General features: G+C 35.5%; 1 protein-coding gene and 1 long non-coding RNA gene across 4 annotated transcripts in view; one reads left to right on the top strand and one right to left on the bottom strand.

The window, feature by feature from the left end:
* Positions 1-22,286, top strand: part of FBXL17 (F-box and leucine rich repeat protein 17) — a 281,538-nt gene that overhangs the window by 235,167 nt on the left and 24,085 nt on the right. The gene's annotated exons all lie outside the window — the stretch shown is intronic.
* The window catches only part of LOC129782701 (uncharacterized), a 92,993-nt gene continuing 90,719 nt past the window's right edge, over positions 20,013-22,286 (bottom strand). The window contains exon 3 of the long non-coding RNA XR_008744726.1: positions 20,013-20,904. This is a non-coding gene — a long non-coding RNA (uncharacterized LOC129782701). The remainder of the gene's footprint in view (positions 20,905-22,286) is intronic.

Below are 22,286 nucleotides of genomic sequence, written 5' to 3' on the forward strand. Positions count from 1 at the left end.
CAACAGGAAATTCCCAGGCTAACTGAATTGATATGCAAAAGAGAAGCCTTTTTGAATACTGCACTAGTATTTTTGTAACAGATGTACAAGTTTCCATTATGGGAAGTGACTTTTTAAAAAGCCATGCCACAATTCTACTTGTATTGTATTTCATTTATACCCAAAACAGGTTTCTTCAATTCATAACTATGTGTTCAGGATTTGGGGTTTGGTTGTTGATTTGGGTTTTTTTTCCTTTCTTGTTTTTCTACTGGTCCTAAAAAATCGTTTGGCATCTGAACATTAATCTTGGTTCTAGTGTACCTACTCCCCAGTGCCGGTTACACAGTATAGGTACCGTTTGTCAGCAGAGGGGTACCCAAGTGGAATCCAGGACTGATTTCAGTTTGCATGCAGTACAACTACATATGCTGCTTTGCTTCTCAGCCTTGGGGATTTAAATCTTGGCCATATGAGATGTTACACTGTTTTAATTAAACTGTTTTTAAGTCAATATAGTTAAATCTGTTCAAACTCCTTATACAGAAGCACTTAAACCTGCTTAACCTTTGTTAGAATTGGTTTAGTTAACATTGATAAATTGCTAAAGTAAGCTAAATCAATTTAAGTGAGGTCTTAGCTGGGGTAAGTGCATTTACATTAGATGTTTGCACCAGTTTAACTGGATTTAAAACCAATCAGTTCAGTTAAATCAATGATTTTTTCCTTGTATAGGCATGACCTTAGTTAACTAACTTTGTTGTGTGAAGCATGGGTCTTGCAAAAAAAGCCCCATCTTCTTGAACTACATATTTTTATTTCTAAATAAATTGGCTGAAAGTTTGAGTACGTAGTTGAGCTTAGGACAGGACTGTGATATTTGCAAATGATGTTTAGCATTCCTTGGCAGTTCTGCTCAGGATGGTTTTTATTTTAGAGGGAGGCAACTGTTCACCTTTTGGAACAGAGAGGTCTAGAATCCCTGCCAGCTGACCCTGGAACTTTTTTCCATGCTTCTATCATAATGATGTGTACAAAATAACAAATAATTGCTCACTTCGCTGATTTGTCCAGGAGCAAAAATACACTTCTAGATAGATTTCACCAAAAGAAGCAGGTTTAAGTTATTAAAGAAAATAAACCTCACTGCTTTATTATCTGTTATAGTGGATTTAACTGATAACTGTAATATAATGCAGGCACATAACTTGAAATCCATGATCTTTTAAAATATAAATTCTGAGCATCAATCCAAAAAACTGACTGCTGGAATTCACATTGACAACTTTTCAACATTTCTGCTTTCTGATCCAGTATGAATTCTTACAGAATGATCTTGGGAACTCAAGTCCAATTCCCTAATGTCCTTCCAAAAAAAAATCTCAAATATCTGGAGAGAAAAAGCTGATGGCTTATATAAATATTATTCCTTCATGAGATGTGTTATCTAAATGTTGCTGTACACCTTGTCAGTAATTAAAATTTTTCAGGTTTTTTTAGTGTGTTTAGGTTAGTCACACTCTTGATTTCACAGAAGAAGCTGAAATAGATGTATAGTTTGTTTTATGTGAAGTACTTTGGGTAACAGTTTGGGAAACTGTGTTCAGCTTTACTTTGTAATCCAAAAGTACATAGTAGTAAACAAGGAAATTAATTTTTAGTTTTTTTAGTTTTGGGGTTTTTTTTATCTTCTATGCACCTAAGAGTCATTAAGAAAAATCTTAACTGTATTTTTTGCAGGGAAGCAAAGTAATCCTGATCTTTCAAGTCAGAGACTAAACTAACTACTTTTATTTTACATGCCAGAAAATTAAATTTGAATTGTGGTTTTAACAACATTTTAAATAGATATACTTTGGATGATATGATTCCATATGTTGCTAGTCATCCACCTGTAATACCTGTCAGTATTCCTGAACAAAGCTGGTCTCAGGTACCTCTGACTTCCTAGGTAAAAAAGCGATACTTTGTGACAGCTTTTAAAATATGTTTTGAACATACAGCTGTTACTTAAAATTGTTTATCTCATTGAAATTGTCAAAGACTGCATCATAAAACTTTAAATTTGTCATCTTTTTTTCCAAAAAAACCCCAAACAAACAAACAAAACCAGAAAACACCCACCTGACAGGCTGTGATCCTTTCTTAGACATAAGTTCCCAGCGAAAGTAATAGTAATTAGAGTAGTGCAGCTCTTCGGAAACAGCATTTCCAGGAGAACAGAGGATGTCCATTAGTCCTTGCAAATGGGTCTGATCTGTCATAATACCCATAGGGTTCCTCAGTTTTTTTGGATAAACCCCACAGTTTAATTCACTTCAGCTAAAATGCTAGAGCTCTCTCAGCTGGAAGACACTGGGGACCCTGTGCAAGGGGATTAGTTTGGTATTTTGTTTTCTCATCTCATGAGCTACCTTCTGCAGAAGCGAAACATTGAATAGACTTAAAATCTTCTTTTATCACCATCAAATCTATTGTTCATCTTAGAAAAAGTATATTATTTTCCTGAGTGTAAAGTTTTTTTCTTTAATTTTATATATCTCAAAATAGATCTGTGAAACTATCATATTCTAAAAGTCTTACGCCATATTATTATCTTCTTCCAACTGTCTATTAGTGTAATTAAGTTTCCATTCTATAACTCTTCTTAATAGGCTCTGGATGCTCTGCAGTACATGCTGGGTACTGGGCTTTTGCCCAGTAAAGCTTGAAATCTGAGCCGTTAGATGAATGATCCATCTCTTTTTATTTTCATCAGAGGCACTTTGTCAGGATTTCTGTTTTCATAGCAAAGTTCATGATAAGGAGTCTGCAGTACTTGTAATGTATTTGTGCTGATCTGTGTTCTATGGGTTCTTTTGGCACTACCGTGCTGAAATACCGTGTTGAAAATGTTCCAGTGAAATTTGCAGCTGTACAAATATTCATAGCACAAATGAGGAGGAAAAAAAATTGGAAAAAAACCCTGGACTCATGCAGTTTGATCCCAGACATGTGGTTAGCATCTGATTCTTAGCTTTTAACGTAGATTCTGCAGTTTGTTGTGATGGTGTAGTGAACAATTTGAGGTTGTGGCACACTCTGGCATGTATGCCGCAAGTTATTTTCCCAGCTGTTTAAATCAGCCTCTACCAAACACTCATTGTATAGGTATGAATGTTTTCATATAGTTCAGGGAGTGCTCTCACTATATGCTTGTCTTATTATATCTAATTATACTAAACTGTAGTCTCAATGTTTTGTTTTTGTTTACTACATAGTCTTTCAGGGAATTTGAAGGCAGACCACTTAGCAATGCATTTGCTTGAAACTCTTAAAACTTTTAGTAATTCATGTATTGTTTTGGGAAGAACTCCCAGGACAATGTATTTTAGAAACACAGAACTGATGTATATAAGAGTTAGGAGTGATAAAATGTTTTGACATACAATCTCTGAATCTCTTTATTCCAAAAAAAATTAATAGAAAGATCACTTGATCGGTTACAAAGTACCAGAACTTGTTACTGTGTTTTTTCAGTCATCTGAGTGCTCTGTATTGACAGACAGGTTTCTTTTCACTGTTGATATGACAAGATACTTTGAGGGACCTATATACAGAGAGGGAGAGGGAGAAAGATTTTACCTTTCATTGCCAATATTTGTTGCTCTCCATTATATGACCTGTAGATATATAACCCATAAAAGACTGTGTTTGACAAATCAGGGTTTGAATCATTTGGTCCTTTATACCTAAAGATACTCTGTACTTTCAGTATGTGAATGTAGACATTTGCCAAGTCAAGTATCTTTTTGAGGAAGTTTAAAATGGGTAATATTTTTAAATGTCGTACTTTAAAGAACTACCTATATGCTGTTTGAATAATTGATGTAATTATAAGTAGTTGTGCAGCTAACTAAAAGGTGAAAGTGCTCATCCTGGAACTGGGAAAAGACAGCTTTCTATTCTCTTTGTAAGGAGTAATTCTAGATCAACAGTAAGCCTGTTAATGAAAAGAGATCCTTTTTCTGAAAGCATGGACCATCCGTGCAGCTGCTGTCCACTTGTTTTAATGCCACTGATCAAAAAAGCTGCAGTCATTTTTAAAGACTTTTGACCTAAGTTCATTTTTAAATATTAACATCTACTGGAGAAATAAAATTGCTCTACATTCAAAGGCAGTCTACAGGTAAAATGCCATTTTATTGTTCTTGTTTAGAAAAGAGATCTCTATTGAAAATGAAATCAATGTCCTGCTTGCCAAGTCAAATCATAAAACAAAACTATCTTACATAAATACAGCATAAAAGAAGTTTTAGAGCCCTGAATTAGAAATGGATTGCTACTGTATACTCACTTCACTGCAAAGCTAGTCAAAGGTTCACTGCAAAGCTAGTCAAAGGATTCAGTTTCATTTCGCTTTTTAATCTTGATAAAAGCTATTCCCTGAGAGTTTGAACATGCACCATAGGCGTCCTATTTTCCCATTATTTGCCTCTTCGTGCTTCTTCTCTTCACAAGACTTTCTGATACAACCAGGTTTCCTACACCAGTGGTCAAAGAGAAACAATATATTCTCACACTTATTAATATTTAGAATCTCTTTTGTTATGGATGAGAGTATGTCCAAAGGCTGCTTTTCCCAGGACGCTAATGTTTTTAAATGGCCTCTGCAGGCAACCGGAACTTCAGATCTGTAAGAGTGACACATGCAGCCCTGAAATACTTTCTTTTCTGCACTTAAATGCCAAAGAAGGTCAGGTAAAAAAACCTAGGTGGAAGAAGTTTAATTCATGCTGTTGCGTGGGAAGAGTGGTAATGCTTGCAGAACAAATGCTCAGCTTTGAATTGAAAAAAAAAAAAAAAAAAAAAGCAGTGGTTTATTATTCCTGTCTTCCCTTTCTGGCATTCTGCAGCAAAACTCGAAGTGGCTATATATTGGTTTTAAAGATGCAGAGACTATTGAAGAAAAATATTAAAAGCAATGAAGAGTGCATAATAATGCCCTATAATTAGTGTCAATTAAGTTTTATTTTATGTTTATATTGTGTATGGAGAAGACAGCATGTCAAAAGACTAAATAAACTGGGGGAAAAGCATGCTTTGTTCCTGTCCCTGTCAGAGATTTCTTGATGTCTTAGGAATTACACTTAATCTGTCCTGTTCTGTTTTCCTATCTGGTAAAAACACCTTTTCTGAAAGGTTTTTTGGATGGTGTATTCTACCCATGATACCAACGCTACAGGCAAGCCTTTATTCAAGCATGTTTTATTCTAATTACATGTTTATGTTGGAATAGTGCTTCAGGACCATTACTGAGACTGAAATCTCATTTTGGTGCATCAGCTAAGTGTTCTAGTATAGGCATAGTCAAATGCTTTGGCAGTGCAACATAGCACATGAACTGCAGACTCCTATCACTTGCCACAGTGTAAACATGGCATTTAGATATGGCTTTGTTGTTACACTTGTTTTGATTTTCTGTGAGGAAATTCAGTGAAGAAAATGCTGTAAACAGGACAGCAGACAAAAGAGTGGGAAGTTGCTAGGGGATTAGCTGTGTGCATGAAGACTTTCAAGTCTTCTAAGAACTCAGACTTTTTACGTTATGTCATTAAAAGTGGAAAGTCAGGACCAAGTTTTTCCATGCAAAAAGTTTCACCTATGATTCCCGGTTACAGGGATGATACGGTATCAGATACACTGCGTATGTTGTAGGAAGACACTTGTGTAAACTCCTTAGTTAACCTTGAAAAGCAATGAAGTTTTTAAAGAAGGGTCAAAACAAATGCACTATGCAAAATCTTGAGGAAAGTGGTTTTTTGATAATGGGGAAAATTAAGTTCAAAATTGTATTTGTTATTTCTCTTTTTTAATCTTTTCTGATAGTTATTTTATTTGCTATATAGTAACTAGTACTATATATTACTAGTATAGCTACTATTTACTGGTCTAGCAAACCATTCAGGTAAGTTTATATTCTTTCCCAAATTGAAAGATAGTTTTTAAGTTGTGTAAAATAACCTGCAGTTTGTCGTCTTAGCAGAAAAAGATGAATGAATACCACAAATTAATCAGATGTGCATTTTTTCTTCTTCCTGGGAGCAAACTTACAAAATCTCTCGAGTCAAAATAAAGAGGACCTGATCCCATTCTTTTTAAAAAAAGTCAGTGGCAACTTTATAGCTGACTGTTGGAGAGGTATTGACCCCAAACACAGCACTATTTTTGTAAAATGATTTTCAGAACTCTATGCAATAGTTCATCAATTGAGGAAAAAGCCTATAATCAAAACCTATGCACATACACAAGAGGGAAATCAGCTTCATCCTGATTCTTTGACATTTTGTTGCTTTTGAGTAGATATAAATAAAAGTGTGTGTATCAGCTTTTCAGTAGTTACCCTGCAATCAGCTGGCCTAGAGACATTTCTCAAGTTACATTTTTCATCACTTTTGCACTGAACATTACACTTGGTCTTTTTCTTTCCCTCTGTTTCTGTCTCTATCTGTATGTATTCATAAAATATGAAGGATGCAAGAGCAAAAACATAATTAACAAAGATACCAGTTAACAAAGGAATCCAGTAAATTTAATTGTAAATTATTATAATTATTTATCTATTACTAATGCAACTATTTGACAGTAATCCTCAAGTCTGCAACTAGAGCAGTCAGCTCAAAAAAAGACAAAAGAAAAATAAGGTATTAATTAGATCATGATTTTTCTACTCTTTGAAAGCTGTTTTATAAAGAACATACCCATGCCTCCAAAATCTTATTTAAATACCTTAGTTTGATTTAGTCTACGCATATTTCACATTTAGATTTTAATTCTCCAGTAAGGAGAATTCTTATTTCAGCATTTTTCTGAATCATACAGGAGTTTGGATTTTAAAAAACCTGCTTGCGCAGGTGTCTCATTCACAGTCAGAAAAACACTACTACTCAGGGAAAAAGGTAATGTTTAATACGTTTGGAAGAAATTCTATGGGCTAGCTTTCTATTCTTCAGTTTTGGAGATACTAAAACTTTTTAAGTTTAAAATGCAATGTCAGATCTAAGATTTTGGTTTTGTATATAGGAAGGTCTTGAAAGGTCAGGATCTTGGTGAAAAGCAGTAGGTTTCAGGAAGAAATCAGCAAATTGTGCTTAATGAGAACTGCCTTTTCAATAGTCCACATCACAAATTGGTTTTAAATGACCTGCTATTTTTCATAAATATGCTCCATTAGCTTCTCTTCTGGTCACCTTCCTGTTCTTGATTCACCTGATTACACAGGTTTCCAAGTGGTCAGTCTATCTGGTCTGTTCTAATGTGAGGTGTAAGGGTGAATTCTTTTTTGCCCAAGAATCTTCTTGCCTTTATTTCCACTGCCCTTTTGCAAATCACTTGAACGAAATTGATTGTTGAGTGGTGCATCCATACCTGTTACATTGGTGTGCATGTCCAAGTGTTAAGAAGGTATTTCTTCCAAGTTCTGGTGCCTGTTTACACTGCCCTGAGAGCTCACCCTTTTCAAGAAACCTGAAAAGTTACTTGAAATTTTATTTTCTGTAACTTTATTTTTTCTTCATTTTCATTATTTGTTTGTTGCAGTTCCCCAGAATTTTTTTGTCCAAGCCTTCAAATTTTGCTGGTTTAAGATTCTGTGCTGATATTATACACCTAAAGCAGAGCGAGGAGTCTTAATGACAGTGGTTGCTGAGGAAAGAAATGTGGGTTTGTGTGTGTTCTACTTGTCAGTAATGAGCAGTACTCTACAATCTGTTACGGGTGTGGGTAAACCTTCCTGCTGAGATAGTAGAGAAATACAGTATTTAATGTAATTTAGTGCAGCCACAAAATGGTCCGGATCTTTGGTCATGAAAATAAGATAGTACCATTGAAAACTTCAGATTATGACAGGATAGGTCTGTCTCAGTGACTGATAATGCCTATTATAATGTACTTGTGCTGCCATACTAAGATACTGGTTTCAGTGCATCTGGAAAATGGACTGTAGGTGTGACTGAGAACAAAAATGTTTAACAGACATGAAAAATTTCTCATGTTTTGCTTGAAGCAAGCTTTTCTGTGATTCAAAGGGCGTGTGCCAGCCTGTAATGATTAAAGTAACAATTCTTAGTAATGATTCTGGAGAGTACTTCTTAGGGAACATCTTTTTCTTTGGGAATAACCTTCACTTGTTGCTGAAGAATACAGCAGAAACCATTGTCTAACTACATCCAATAGTTCTTCTTTTGGAAATTTTCATATAAAATATCCGTGCCAGGAGAACTGTCATTTTTGTCTCACAAAGATAACATGTAGAGCAGAACTGCTTTACACAAATACAGAATATTTGCACACTAGGATTTTGTTACGAGTTCATTAATTGTGGGGGAACATTAATATCAAACTCTGTCAGTTCTGCTGCCCACTTGGACGCTTAACTGGTTTGCTGCTGTAGGCATTCAGCTAAGCAGAAATGGTCACTGTTATCTCTGTAAAGTTGCTTGAGGAGGACAACATCCTGTGAAAGTATCTTAACTGAAAGGGTCGTTATCGTGCTTCTTGAACACTACAATACATTGATTTCTTGATAATATGCAAACTGAGGGTAGCTGCATACATGTTAGCTGACAAGTTGCTGCAGCAGGAGTTGTACATCTGGCACCATCACTCCAGTGACCAGCATCTCACTTCTGTATCATGTCCAGTCTATAGTAGTTCAATCAGAGCTGGTTTTTTTACTTCAGGACTGAAGTTATTTCCCATATGGCAGAGAAATTCTCTTAAGCGTCCTTTCAAAAAAATATGTATTTTACATTTACTAAACCTGAAAAAAGGAGACAAGTCTTGTTACTGTTTTGCATTAGGAAACATCATCTCATTGAGGTGATTGGCTGTAAAATCACATTAAATTATTTTTTTCCAGTGCTTTTTTTCCCCTAGTATCTGATGTACCTAGTCTGGGGTCAAATCAATCTAAAAACCAGATGACTAAGGCAAGTGTGCTCACCAGTGTATTTTGGTGTCCTAAAACTGTGGTTAACCCACTTCTGCTAAGATTATGTGTGAGGTTTATCAGACTGTAGTCTCACTAGCTGAAAGATTTCAGAGGTTAAACAGAATCATGTCAAAATAGATTAATTTGTCTATATAGTTTGCATACCCTGTAGATACAGAGTTTGCAAGTGGGTGTAGAGATGAAGCTGGCCTTACATCTGAACTTTCTAAATCTATTGGCAGTGAACATATATTCTAGGGAGATGAGCATCATCTAACTACTTACTAAAAATGCAGGCGAGTGGGAGATAATGTGAAACCTATGCTTGGGCCCAGTGGAACTGGTAAGCACCTGTTCTAGTTGTTTTGACACAAGGAGCTTGTACAGTTTCTAGTGGAGCTGTGCAGCTGTTTCCGTAGCTTTAAAGTTGCAGCACAATCTTCTAGCACTGAGAGATTGTGCTTTGGAGGCCTGTTAAACATTTAGCCATGGTGGACACTGAATATGCCTCAGCAACAGGTTTATTGCCATGTGGAGGTACTTGTTTCAGGTTACTAGGTTGTATGTGTGGTATTGATCTGAACCAGTGAGCAGTTCAGTTGATTTAGAACAGGTTATTATATGCATTTAATTTCTGAAAATTGTCTCTGAAGTCTTGCTATGTAGTATACCTTTTCTTTTAAGAAATTGTTTCATTTAACAGTACTCTGTAAAAACATTTTGGCTACATGACTCTATTTTCTAACATTGAGCAGCAAGCCCATTAATATAAGGCTTAAGTAGCTGCGGGGGGGGTGTGTGTGTGTGTGCTTGCTCCCAGTACTGTTTGACATCTTTGAGGTATTTAGAATAAACAACAGGTAACAGACCTAAATCTAGGTGGTTTTGCCACTGACGTCGAAGGATTTGTTAACATATTAAAGTTCTCTTTATGGTTAATGCACTCCCTTCTTTAAGGTCTTCCAGTGTTTTCTTTTAGAAGGTGAGGAAAATATGTTTACATTTTGGTTTATAATGGACTCCAAACAAGTAGTCAAGTTTGTGTTTTTCATTGAGATGAAGGAAGAAACGTATTTCTGATTCAGGTGTATAATAAGGATGGATATATGGAAGAGGGCTGCCTACACACCTATCAATTTATACTGTGTAAAAGCGATCACTTTCAGCAAAAGAAATTCGTTTAGAAGATGCAGTCAGATGATTTTATACCAATGCTACTTACATTAGCTGGTAACACGTTCTGTATATGAAAATTTCTCAGTTGTCCCCTGCCTTGAAATGATTAAATAGAAGTAAACAAGCAGGAATTGTGTTTGTTGAGGAGGCTTCAATTTTTTTTCCTGGCTGTGGCCTCCACTCCGTTAATTCTTTGTCTTCATCTGGTAACTTGAGGGCATATTAAGGCAGTGTACTCTTCTTGAAGCCACGTCTGAAACCTATTTTAAAATTCTGACTAAACAGAATATCGCTGCCTACTGTTTTGGTGGATTCTCTGCAGAATTTTTCTGTCTGTACTCCAGATTATGCTCTAGTTTTTAGGTAGTTTTTAACTGCATTCAAGATGTTGATTTTACTGTAAAACCTTGTGTGATTTTGTTCCAGATAATTTCTCTAGGCGTGTTCTGACCTATAAGTTAAATTTAGTTCAACAGCTAATTTGCAACAACTAGAATAGACAAAGATACTATAGTATCTGATTGTAAAAGACTGATGATTTCATTCAATGTCTCAGGGTCCTGGACTTTAATCTCCCAATAAATCATAGAGTATCTGTCTTTGTAAGTGTAATGTTCACATTTTTATCTTTCTATTGAGTCTTTTTAAAGAAGGAGTGGGTGTCTGTGGAAGGCTTCAGGGCAGGGAGTGTTTCTTTTAAAATTTTAGAAATTTTGAGCCAAGTGATGAAGCAATTGATTCTTTGGTTGTTTTGTTAATCTTTTTAAGATGTCCATGCAGATTTATTAGTACATTTATACTTTTGTGCACTTAATAAATGCATGCTTGTGTTGAAAACTAAGCAACTTTGATATGTATAATATGGTGTATTTACTGCTTTAAATGCGACAATTTTCATCAGAGTCTTTCAGGCCTTTAATGCATTTATACAAAATATAAATGCACTTTTCTTTTAAATATACCTACATTGATGTAGATAGTGATTCATGCTGGCAGAGTTCAGCCTTCTGTAATTTGTGGATCTCTAAAAATTTTCTAATGGAAATGTGGATGTTCTGGAAATGTAGATAAATTACACCATGTCATATTTGAGTCTCTGTGAAAACTTCAGAGGTATTGCAGATTCCTACAGTCCACAGAAGACTGTTTGAAAACCACTACATTATACCAACAAAAAGCTAAGCTATGTTCATTCTCTCTTAACCACATCAGGCAGATATAACTTGAGTAGTATTATAGAATTATGGATTAGTTCAATGTTGCATTTGAAAAAAATGCAGCGTAGGGAAAAAAAATATTTTTTTTCAGTACCAAATTTACAGTGTAATTTTGTTAAAACCCTTAATCATCTTGGCTGTGCTATTTTCTGTTTGTGTTATGCTGTTACCGCTGACTATTGGAAAGACGAAGGGAATTTGTATCTGGTGTAATTCAGACTTTTGCTTTTCCTTTACTGACTTTAGAATTGCAACTAAGATATAATTTGATATACAACAAGATATACTTGAACATGGCTGGATTAATTAAATGATAGTCTGCTGCTTTCTGTACTATTTATCAACCCTTACAGGGGCCATCTGCTTATGACACAGTCACGATGTCTCCTTTTAATTCATCTACCCTTCTTGTAAGTTTATCTGTAATTTTTACCATGAAAACGTAATCTTTTTTGGTTTGTTTAGGTTTTTGAAGCAGGAATAGGAGAAAAGGCTACTTTTTATTTGCACAGACATCCCAGAAAAGGAATTTCCAACAGTTTTATCTGCATGGAAACTTAAATTATTTTTTACAAGAAAAGGGACCATGGCTTAGTGATACATTTATAATTACAATTTAAGCCTAAATTTCTAACTTGTCATCTTAATGAAAGGTTTTCAGTGAAGAAATGTAAGTTATATTAATGGTATGTAATAAGACCATTCTCCAGTAAAATCAGTCAGAAATGCACTCCATTTCAAAGAAAACAAGAATACAGGTGAGCTGGGGCTTTTTTCCCTGAAACAGTGACGTGAAAGTTAAGTATCTTCATCACTTGCACTAAAGTTTAGAAGACTGAAGAAGAGGTGTTGCCGTTTGGGGATTTCATTTGTAGGAATTTTCAGTTGCGAGTGACTTTGCCATAAAATCTGTGTAACCTGGAAAACAGAAGAGTAGAGAAACTTTCACATCTCCAAACCTCAAGCTAGCTTTATATTCTTTTCTCTTCTTACCACCTTTGTCATGGATCTGTCATACTTTGAAGAGTAATAGGCCAATAGCAAGGGAGAAAAAAGTCCACAGATTTCTTCTGATTACAGTACTTTCATGGCAAAAAAGATTAGTGGGTGAGTGGAAATCATAAGCCATAATGAATTTTGTGTCTCCCACCACTAGTGAAAGTTACAGCTGCTGTGAATGTATGAAACTTTTTTCTGTATGTGAATATATAAAATATTTTTTCCTTCCAAGATAAGGCTTGCTTTAGTGAAGCAACTTCAGTTTCCTGAATTTTTAATGTGGCTGTTTTGTGGAGTGCAGTGAGAGAGGCTTATGGGTTCTGTTCTGTTACCATTCTTAAAAGATACGTACTCCATATGCCTCTGAAATATATATGGTGCTAGCCTCTCAATGACATCTTAGTAATTTCCTGTGCGATTCTGCAACAAGTAACAGGCAGAATTGACACAAAATATTTGAAATGGCTGACTTCAGAAGGCTGGAAGAAAAGCTATCACATGTAGACTTATCAGAAGATAGTGTTATTTAGCTCCTGACTGATGTCCTAGCTAATAATGGCTTTTACAAGGTAGGTTCTATGCAGCATCTTATTTTTTGAACAACCAAAATGTTTAAGTACAAAGGATAGAGGTTTACAGCAGTGAGCACAGAGTTCTGGCACAAGTACTGTTTTGGATGAGAAGTTGTTCAAACTTTTTTTTTTAAACAATTACTGTCAATATGATTGAAGACAGAGATAGTTGAGGGAAAAAGCAATAACAAAATGTGGTGGAAGTCCATTTCAGGTTTGGGGACATATTTTCTGCAATATAGTAGAAAAAAAGACATCCAGAATAAAAGCAATGCTCACAGCTGGGAAAAACAGAGATACTGATCTATTGCAAGGATCAAAAATATTTTTTTTACATTACATGCACAAAGGTGTGTTTGGTGTTGAAAATTATATGTAGCAGCACTACTAATATTTCTGAGTAATATTCACAGAAATTTTGACTTGCAGAGAGAGAGGGAAAAAATACTTTAAATCCTTGACAAAATTTTGCCTTTCTTTTTCTCCTCTTACTGTTGAAGAAAAAAGGAACTTTGGATTTGAGTTTAAATGTCATTACACTGACATATTCTTGTTGCCTTCTCCATCCCTGGTCAGTAGTTTTTGAGAACACATAGTCTGGAATTTCAGTAGCATGCAGATTGAAGTTTGAAAATAACTTACCAATATATCTCCCAGAAGAAAATTTCCTTTGTACATGCATACACTTGAAAATTCTTGACCCATAATATTTAGTGAGAACTGGGGACCTGTCACCCGTACACCAAGTGGTCTGTACTGGGACTGTACTGTTCTGCATTCCATTAAAAGCTGTCAGAGGACAAGCCAAAGAAGAGTGAATTGAATGCTTAGATTATGTATCTGGAAATTTCAGTTAGCAGCAGTTCAGCTTTCACTTTCATAGTCACTGTTATGCTAACAGTACAACTGTACCCTTCTGGATTACAAAACAGAGAATGATTCACCATGTTCTTGCTCATAAAATTCTAAAATTCATGCTTAGGAGTATAAATAGTATTGGAAGGAATTATTCTTCCAGCAGAAAGGAGCAAATGTGTTTCTTCAGCCTGTGTGACTGCTTACGCATCAAGAAAAGACTTCAAAACTGCTGCAGATGCGGTACAGATAAATGCTTGCCACTTTCTAACAAGATTCCATGAACCACCACTCTTCATTTGGGAGTGTTTGACTGTTCAGACCCTTCCCATGAGCTAAAATCTGCTTAATTTTTTTATGAATTTTACCTGATAATGCAACGAACAGCTTTGACATTCCCAGAAAGATTGTTCTTACAGAAGACAAGGCAAGATTCTTGATTCATTTATATGTATGATACCACTGTTGAAGGGAAGGACTTTTCCTGTGACAAAGTGGAACAAAGGGTTTGCTGAAAGGCTCAAATGTAGCTCCAATAGTTTTTTATTAGGACCGTGTTTAGACTGCAAGTTTTAAACTTTATTAATGGGTAAAGATACCAAACCTCAAAATTCCAGTGGTTGCCTGACCTAAGGTGTGTTTGTATGTGGTTATCACTATAATCACTAAGATGACTTTCACTTAAGCTTGCATTCAGTATTCTATTAATTTAAATGTATGTATGTATATAAAGGAATACATGCAGTGCCATTAAAAACTTCCGATCATTATTGAGTGATATTATATCCTCAATTTATCAGGGACCTTTTTCTTCCTCCCAAGCTTTATCACAGATAATACTGATAGGCATTACCTATCATTTGTGGCAAACATGTATTTACTATGATTTTCACACCTGCATTAAGAAAATATAATACTTTATGTATCAAAAATTGCTATTGCCATGACAGCACAAACTGAAAGGAAAAGAAATAGCTGACATGCAAATAGAATGAACCATTAGCTCCCAGTATACAGCTTTGCTTGACCTTATACTTGGGCCACTGGTTATATCCCAACTGGCAAACAGAAGAGTGTGTTTTTCAGTATTAAGGCATTCCACTTTTTGGAAAAAAACAGTACTTGATACAAAATGGGATAAATTTTTATCTTCTAGATTAGTGTTGTCTGTGTGCATTCCAGTTCTTTATCTAGCCAAGGAAAAAAAGAAAAGACAAAACCCCCCACAATTTTCACTTCATTAAAATCTTGATTTTTCTTTCAGTTTTTAGTTTCTTTTGAGCAAGGTGTTCTGAATGAAGTTATTAGGTAAGCTATTGCTTTTTTATATAAGAACATAAAAGGAGAAAAGTTCCATGTTTATATTAAGCAGTCAAAAAGAAAATTATGCCTACTAAGCATCTTAGATAAGCAGTCGCTCCAGCAGTTGGTATGGATGTGCATTTTTATTTTGTTGAAGATGTATTTATATTTTAAATTTGGGATTTTATTAATGCATAGTACTAATAACTAGAAAATATCTAAATGGCATAAACTCTTCTGTATTTTCTTATCTGGTTAGATAAAAATTCCAGATTTTGTCAGAGAGGACAGGTTCTACTGTGCCAAGCTGCTTTCCTATATAGTTCCCAAGAAAATGGCCTTTATTACTAAGGGAATCGTTTAGATGCATGAATGTGAAGTACACTGGAGAAATACTTCATAAAACAAGTATTTTTCAAGCCCTTAGGAACTAACATTTTTTGTTTGCATTTCATCATGCTAATTATTGTTTAAAGAGTTCCTTAGGTGATTACACTCAGCTAATTTTATGAAGTTTCATTCTATTCATTATACAGGACAGCTAATTAATGCTGTTATATAATGCTGTAAAATGTTATTATTCTAAGGAAGATTGTATAACTGTTGAGCTACCGACATCTTGCAGATGTACTGGAGGTATCATTACTTGATGGCAGTTTGATGACTGCATTGAAATATTCTTGGAAGAAATAACAGATACAATAATGGGTTTTTTTCGTGGAAACACAACTCCAGCTTTTGTACTAGAATATTCACAACATGTTTCAGTTATTTAACAGAGATGATCTTTAAAATCAGTTCCCTGAAAGTAGACCCTTCATTATTTTTCAGGCTTACTTGTGATAATTCACAGTATGGAACCTGTTTAAATTATCTGCATTTCTCCCTGGCAGTTGTACTCACTCTCAGCATCCAGTTGCATTGATTTAAAAGAACAACCTCAGTTTCATTAGTCATAATGAAATTAATGACAAGTTACATCACTCTTTTCTGACTGTTTGGGTTTTTTTTCAAAAGCAGAACAATATAACTGCATTGGAACGTATTAAATGTTATGTTAACAGACACAAAGTCCTGTGTTAAAGTTAATTTGTGTTGAGCTGTGGAGTGATACATGCCGACAAAAACAGAAAAATGCAAAATTGAGGCTGACAGTCTGTCCTTTCCTGATTGTATAGATTTGTTGCAGCACATGCTATATGTAACTTCATGCTGTGATTTGAGACCTAAGCAACGATTAGCACAATAGGAAACAGTCAGAGCAGTCTGTCAGCCACTACATCAAATTTTGTTGTCCTTTTCAGATCTCTTTAAAGATCTAAAAGATACTTTCAGTAATATACTTCAACTCGGCAATTTTAACAAAAGTATTGTATCAGTTCCATAATTCATAAAATTAAATTAAATACATGCTTTTACATGCAATGTATATGTATTTCAATCATACTGTGGTTTTAATTTAAAAATGACAGGAACACATCTTTACAACAGCTTAAAATATATTTTGGCAAAGATACATGTGATTCTATTATGTATTACAGCATAGAAAGTTAACCTGGACCTTGAATTGGTTGTGTGAACCCTTTTCATACCTTCTTCTGTGGGTGTCCAGTCTCCTCTGTTTGTGAAGATTTGCCTTTCCTTGACAAAATGCAGTGCTTGTGCTTCTGCTGATCACTGCAAAACCTTTAACAGCAAATGGTGTTTCCAGAGCTGTCTTAAACTCTCAGGTAAAAATGTACTCTGGCATAAACAGATGTCTTCACATGCTTAAGGTTTTAAAATAGTACTATCACTGTCTATATTTGTATCATCCTGCCATATCCTACCTTCATACCTTCTCCTGTCTTACTGTGTTTTGCCTCATCAGCAGTAGAAATAGAAACAACATTGTTCCCACTATACTTGCACTGTATGTATTACTCCTGTCCCATAGCTATAGCTGTCCCAATGCTTTTGAATCACAGAATCATGGAATCATTGTGGTTGAAAAAGACCTGTAAGGTCATCTAGTCCAACCCTTAACCAACCTAACACTACCAAGTCCACCACTAAACCATGTCACTAATATCTACACGTTTTTTAAATACCTTCAGAGATGATGAATCAACCACTTCCCTGGGCAGCCTGTTCCCGTGCTTGACAACCCTATCCAATCTAAACCTCCCCTGGCACAACCTGAGGCCATTGCCTCTTGTCCTGCCACCTCCTACTTGAGACCAACACCCACCTTAATACAAGCCTCCTTTTGGGTAGTTGTAAAGAGCAATAAGGTCTCCCATCACCCCTCAGGCTCCTTTTCTCAAGGCTAAACAGCCCCAGATCTGGGAGCCTCAGCCGCTCCTTGTAAGTCTTGTTCTCCAGACCCTTCACCAGCTCCATTGTCCTTCTTTGGATGCACTCCAGTACCTCAATATCTTTCTTGTAGTGAGAGGCTCAAAACTCATCACAGGATTCAAGGTATGGTCTCACGAGCCAGCGCTAGGTCTGTAGAGAAACTTTCTACGTATCATAGCCATATTAATGTTAGTTCCATAAATAAAAATTGTTGTGGATGAAAGAAGGTAAAGCTAGTGTATGAAGTTGGTCTTTTCCAGCTAGATAAGATAAACATTAAAAATAAAATTCAGGTATCTGAAAAGTAAGAAACCGTTGAAAGATCCGTGATGGTGCACCTGAATTATTTTGTCTGAATGTTTTATTTGAGGCTTCTTTCTTTAATGCTGTGGAAATGTCATAGTAGTATCTCAGTCACATCACTAGGTAATGTCTGTTATTGCTGCTGTTTTCCAGACAGCTTTTCTGATACAAGCGTAAGCATTCTGCATTTCTTCATTTGTTCAATATGTTTTAGACTAATCTGGAGGTTTCTACCACTGTCTGAAGCTGAGTACTTTCTTCTTTCTCTTTATGGACTTCTTGAGTCTCCTGTTTTTAAAGTAGTGGCTTTCAAACTGTCATCCTGAAGACTGGGAGGTAGCCATTGGACGGCTATTAAACACAGGTCTTTTGCAGACAAATTTGATAATCAGGATGTGATGGCTTATGGGTTGTACTGAGGCTTGGCATTGAAGTGGTTTGTTCGTTCATGTTTTCAGCAGCTCACTGCACAGCCAAACTGTTACAGACATGCATGGGGCAAGCAAAATACAGTGTTTGATGCCAACATTATTTCTGGGGGGAGGGGGTGGGGGGGAAGCCCAGGAGTGATTATAGAGGAAACATAATGTCTCAGAGAATGATATTCCAAGGCTATAAAGAGTTTTAATAAAGATGCTACTCTTTTTTGTTATTATTTATTTGTGGATTTCTGGGGGCTATACAGATAAATCTATACTTGTAGGAATTTTTTCCTTTTTTTAACTTTTAAAATGTAATTTCTGCTCCTTTCTTCTTTCAATATGTGTTATATTTCACATGATCACTCACCTTCTGCCCTGCCTAGCCATTTCATAGAGCTAGATCTGTTTTTGTAACACAATCCATAGTACCTTGAAATCCACAGAAGATTTTTCATTCTGTTCAGTACTGCTCTGTCGAGCCCATATTCTGAGTTCCTAGGCCTACAGCTTTCCAAGACTATGCAACACTCCTCACCCTATTACAAGAATCTCAGTTTTCCAGTCTTCACTTACCATTTTGCAAGAACTCTGAGTAAGGATAGCAAATATGAACTGGCTGAGTTAGAAAAATAAATATCTAATTCTTCATTAATAATAACTAGTACTCCTAAAGCTGGGAACTGTTTAAAATTGTATAAATATCTTAAAAAGACATTGGGTGTGCTTCTGGGAGTTAAAAAGTACTTCCTGTGTATGTTTATTGCAGTGCATGAACAGTCTGTCTGGTGTAGCATCTTGGTTTTATTGTCTGTTACTTTTCATGAGTTTTGGTGAACAGTCAAGTATCTACCCTCATGATGAGTACTGAACAGTTATACACCAGGAGTTTTACAACAAAATCCAAAATTTTCAGTAGCCATTTTTTTCCATTTTTAGATTGTAGACCTAAAATATTTTTTAAGCAATCTTTATCTTCTAGTAAGTATTTATTTGGCTTGTCTCCCTTTAAAATTAATTGTAATTAATTTTAAAATTAATTAAAATCTATGTACTAAAAATGTATCTATTACTTTCTATTTGCTGCTAAGTCCATAAAAACTTACAAGTTGTTACACTAAATCATGTTTTAAGTAGTCATTGTTATCATCAAACAGTGTGAAATGCTTTAGTGCATGGCAGAAGTAACATGTTGTCGTGTACTTATTGGATGTTCTCCTTTCTCCAGTCTTCTGGTCTTTTTGATGTGTAGTCTTTCAAATTGATAAATTTATGAGTCTTTTTTGAAAGGGCAAAATGCACAGTCCTATTGTTCTTCAGCTTAGGATCTCTGTTTTCAACATTTTGCCTCTGTGGCAGAATGAGTATAGACCTCTGTCATAGATGTCATCCTTTGTCTCAGCAAGTATTTACAGACCATTGAGCAGCCTTTTCAAAGTCAGTATTTATTAATCAGAAGAATACAGTAGCTAGAGTCCTTCGACAAGAAGGACAAAGCTAAATTTGCAAAAGGGTATGTTCCCACATCATTTAGGATTACTTTCTGTCATTCTCTAGAAAGGCGCTCTTATCTTGGCTGATCCCACAATTGAACAGGCTAAACAGTAAAATCCCTCACTGTGAAAACATCTTTTTCTGTCTCTGCCCCCTCTCTTACAATCCCATGTGACCCAGGACTAACTAAAATTATTTTTTTTTTACAGTCAGCGTCTCAGCATCCTGATTTTTATTTCTTTAGTGAAATTTGGACTTGCCAAACCCAACTCTATCAGAAGTTTGGTATAATAAGAGATGGTGAATAAGAGATTGTAATAGTATTAATTATATATATATATATATGTAACACATACTCTATATGTACAATGATACACATACTATTATCCATCACTTATAATTGTATATTAATATATTTAGTAAGCGATATAAAGTGAATTTCTGCCAGTTTATTGTCTCAACCTGTTCCAGGAAAATATTATGTGGATTTTACATCTGGTCTGTATGTGTTATTCCGCATTCTGTGACTGTCTTTATAGCATCTGAAATGCTCCAAGATCCAGCTTTCTCAAGGCATTCACAGAAGTTCATAAGCAGTGCATACACCAGTTCTCCAAACAATGCCAGATTTCAAAAAAGATTTTTTCTTTCCTATGTCTCTGGGTTATTGCATGTAACTCACATCATTGAAGATTATAGCCTTTATTTTTAATGCTGTCTAGGTCTGGGTTTTCACTGTCATCAATAATTGTGACTGTCATCTCTGAATGCTACTAAGTTCCTGCATGCAGTATCAGCCTGGAGTAACAGCTTTCATATGTTAGGTGCATGTTGTTTAAACAAGCTCAAACCCCATTATCTTTTTTGAAAAGATTGTATTTAAATTCCCTTGTGTATCTTTTGTTCCTCTTTTAAGGGGTAATTTTTGGTGTCTTTGTTACCCCAAGATAAAATTTGTTTCCATCTTTGAACTGGAAAAGGAAGTAATCGTATTTCAGTCTATAGCACTTCTTCTCAATCCTCTTCTGACAAAAAAAAAAAAAAAAAAATTACATATCCCTTGTCCACAGAGTCAGTCACGTCATCACAGAATAGCCATCAGTTTGACCAGGCTTTGTTTCCACATGGTAGATCTGTGCTGGCTGTTCCCCGTCATCTTTGTGTCCTTCAGATGTGGCTTCCAGGAAAATTGGCTCCATGATTTTCTTGGGGATTGAAGTCAGGCTTACTGTTTTCCATTTGCAATCAGACTGTGTCTGTGGCAATCATGGAGATTACTCCTAGGCAAAATAATGGAAAGAAGAAAAGTTATGTTTTAGTGTCCTCAGGCAAGTGAAAATAGAGCAGGTTTTAACAGCTTGGTCCACAGGGGCTATTTGTCTTAAAACCATGGGGTTAAAGCAAGCGGCAACTACCACTTTCAAGGTCCATCTCTGAAATGGGTATTCTAAAATATTTTCATGAGAGGTGTGCAGTCAGGACAGAACCAAGTATGCTGCATGGCTGCTGTTTCCAGTAGTAGTATCTTTTTGCATCCTCATCTTCAAGATTTTGGGCATTTCTTTGCTTGGGCAAACTTACAGATGTATTTAGCATTAATTCATTGTTGTCGATGTTGAAAATTTTTCTTAAAGAGTCCTGTATAAAATACAGCAAACCTTTTTGTATGATTTTGTCCATGGTTTTGCCTTGTTCTTAGTGTAGACTTCTGAGAAAACAGCTGTTAAACACCTGTTACATTAAAGGTGATTTTGAAAAATTACTCTTTTCTGCTTTTTCAATTTCATTTCTCACTTATGGCAGAGTTTTACTTGGATATATAGGACAACAGGTAGGTTTTGTTTAATCACCTTTGTAGAAATGTACTATTTTGTTTATGGTTTTGTCTGGTCAAATATGCAAGATGAAAAAGTAAAGCAAGCACTAAGATTAATTGGACTTGGGAAAATCATAGCCCTCTAATCGCCCCATGTGTCTGGGGTTTGAACTATAGAATAAAAGCTGATTTAGCAGTTGCCCTTTTTCTATGTACCAGACAATAAAGTTGGCATTGAATACAGAACTGTATACTGTACACACTTAATGGTACCATATACTACAACCGGACCATGATGGATTAATTATATACCAATTACTTTTATGTCTCTTACAGAAAAAAAAAATACCTGTGTTAAATATATTTTATGTAGAAAAATATAAAATTAAATACTTTTCCTGCATAAAAGCAGCCTCTGCCATGTTTCCTTTCACAAGTGTTAGGTCTTTTCAGTTCCTTGGGGTTTTTCTTGCCTCCAGGCGTTATCTTTAGGCTTCCTTAGGTAACTAGTACTTTAAATAATGAGATTTTATTTTCAAAAGAGAAACCAGAAATACATTGTTTTAAAATGTATGTGTTATCTCCTTCAAACAGATTTTTAGTCAAAATTGCAGTTGTATCACTAGTTGAGTGGTTTGCCACCATACTTCCAAATCAAGGTCAAAATACTCATCCAGAGAGAAGGGATTTAACCAGATTTCCTGAACTCTTGGAGAAAACAGATTTGCTCAAGGGATAGAGTCTGTCTCCTTTTCATTTCTGTGAGGCATCTTATTAGATTGGTTTCCCAGTGTGGTCATGCCCCTATATCTTTCTGCATTTTATTGCAGTCCCATACTTCATTCT

Source organism: Falco peregrinus, chromosome Z, assembly GCF_023634155.1.
Source record: "Falco peregrinus isolate bFalPer1 chromosome Z, bFalPer1.pri, whole genome shotgun sequence".
Taxonomy (NCBI): domain Eukaryota; kingdom Metazoa; phylum Chordata; class Aves; order Falconiformes; family Falconidae; genus Falco; species Falco peregrinus.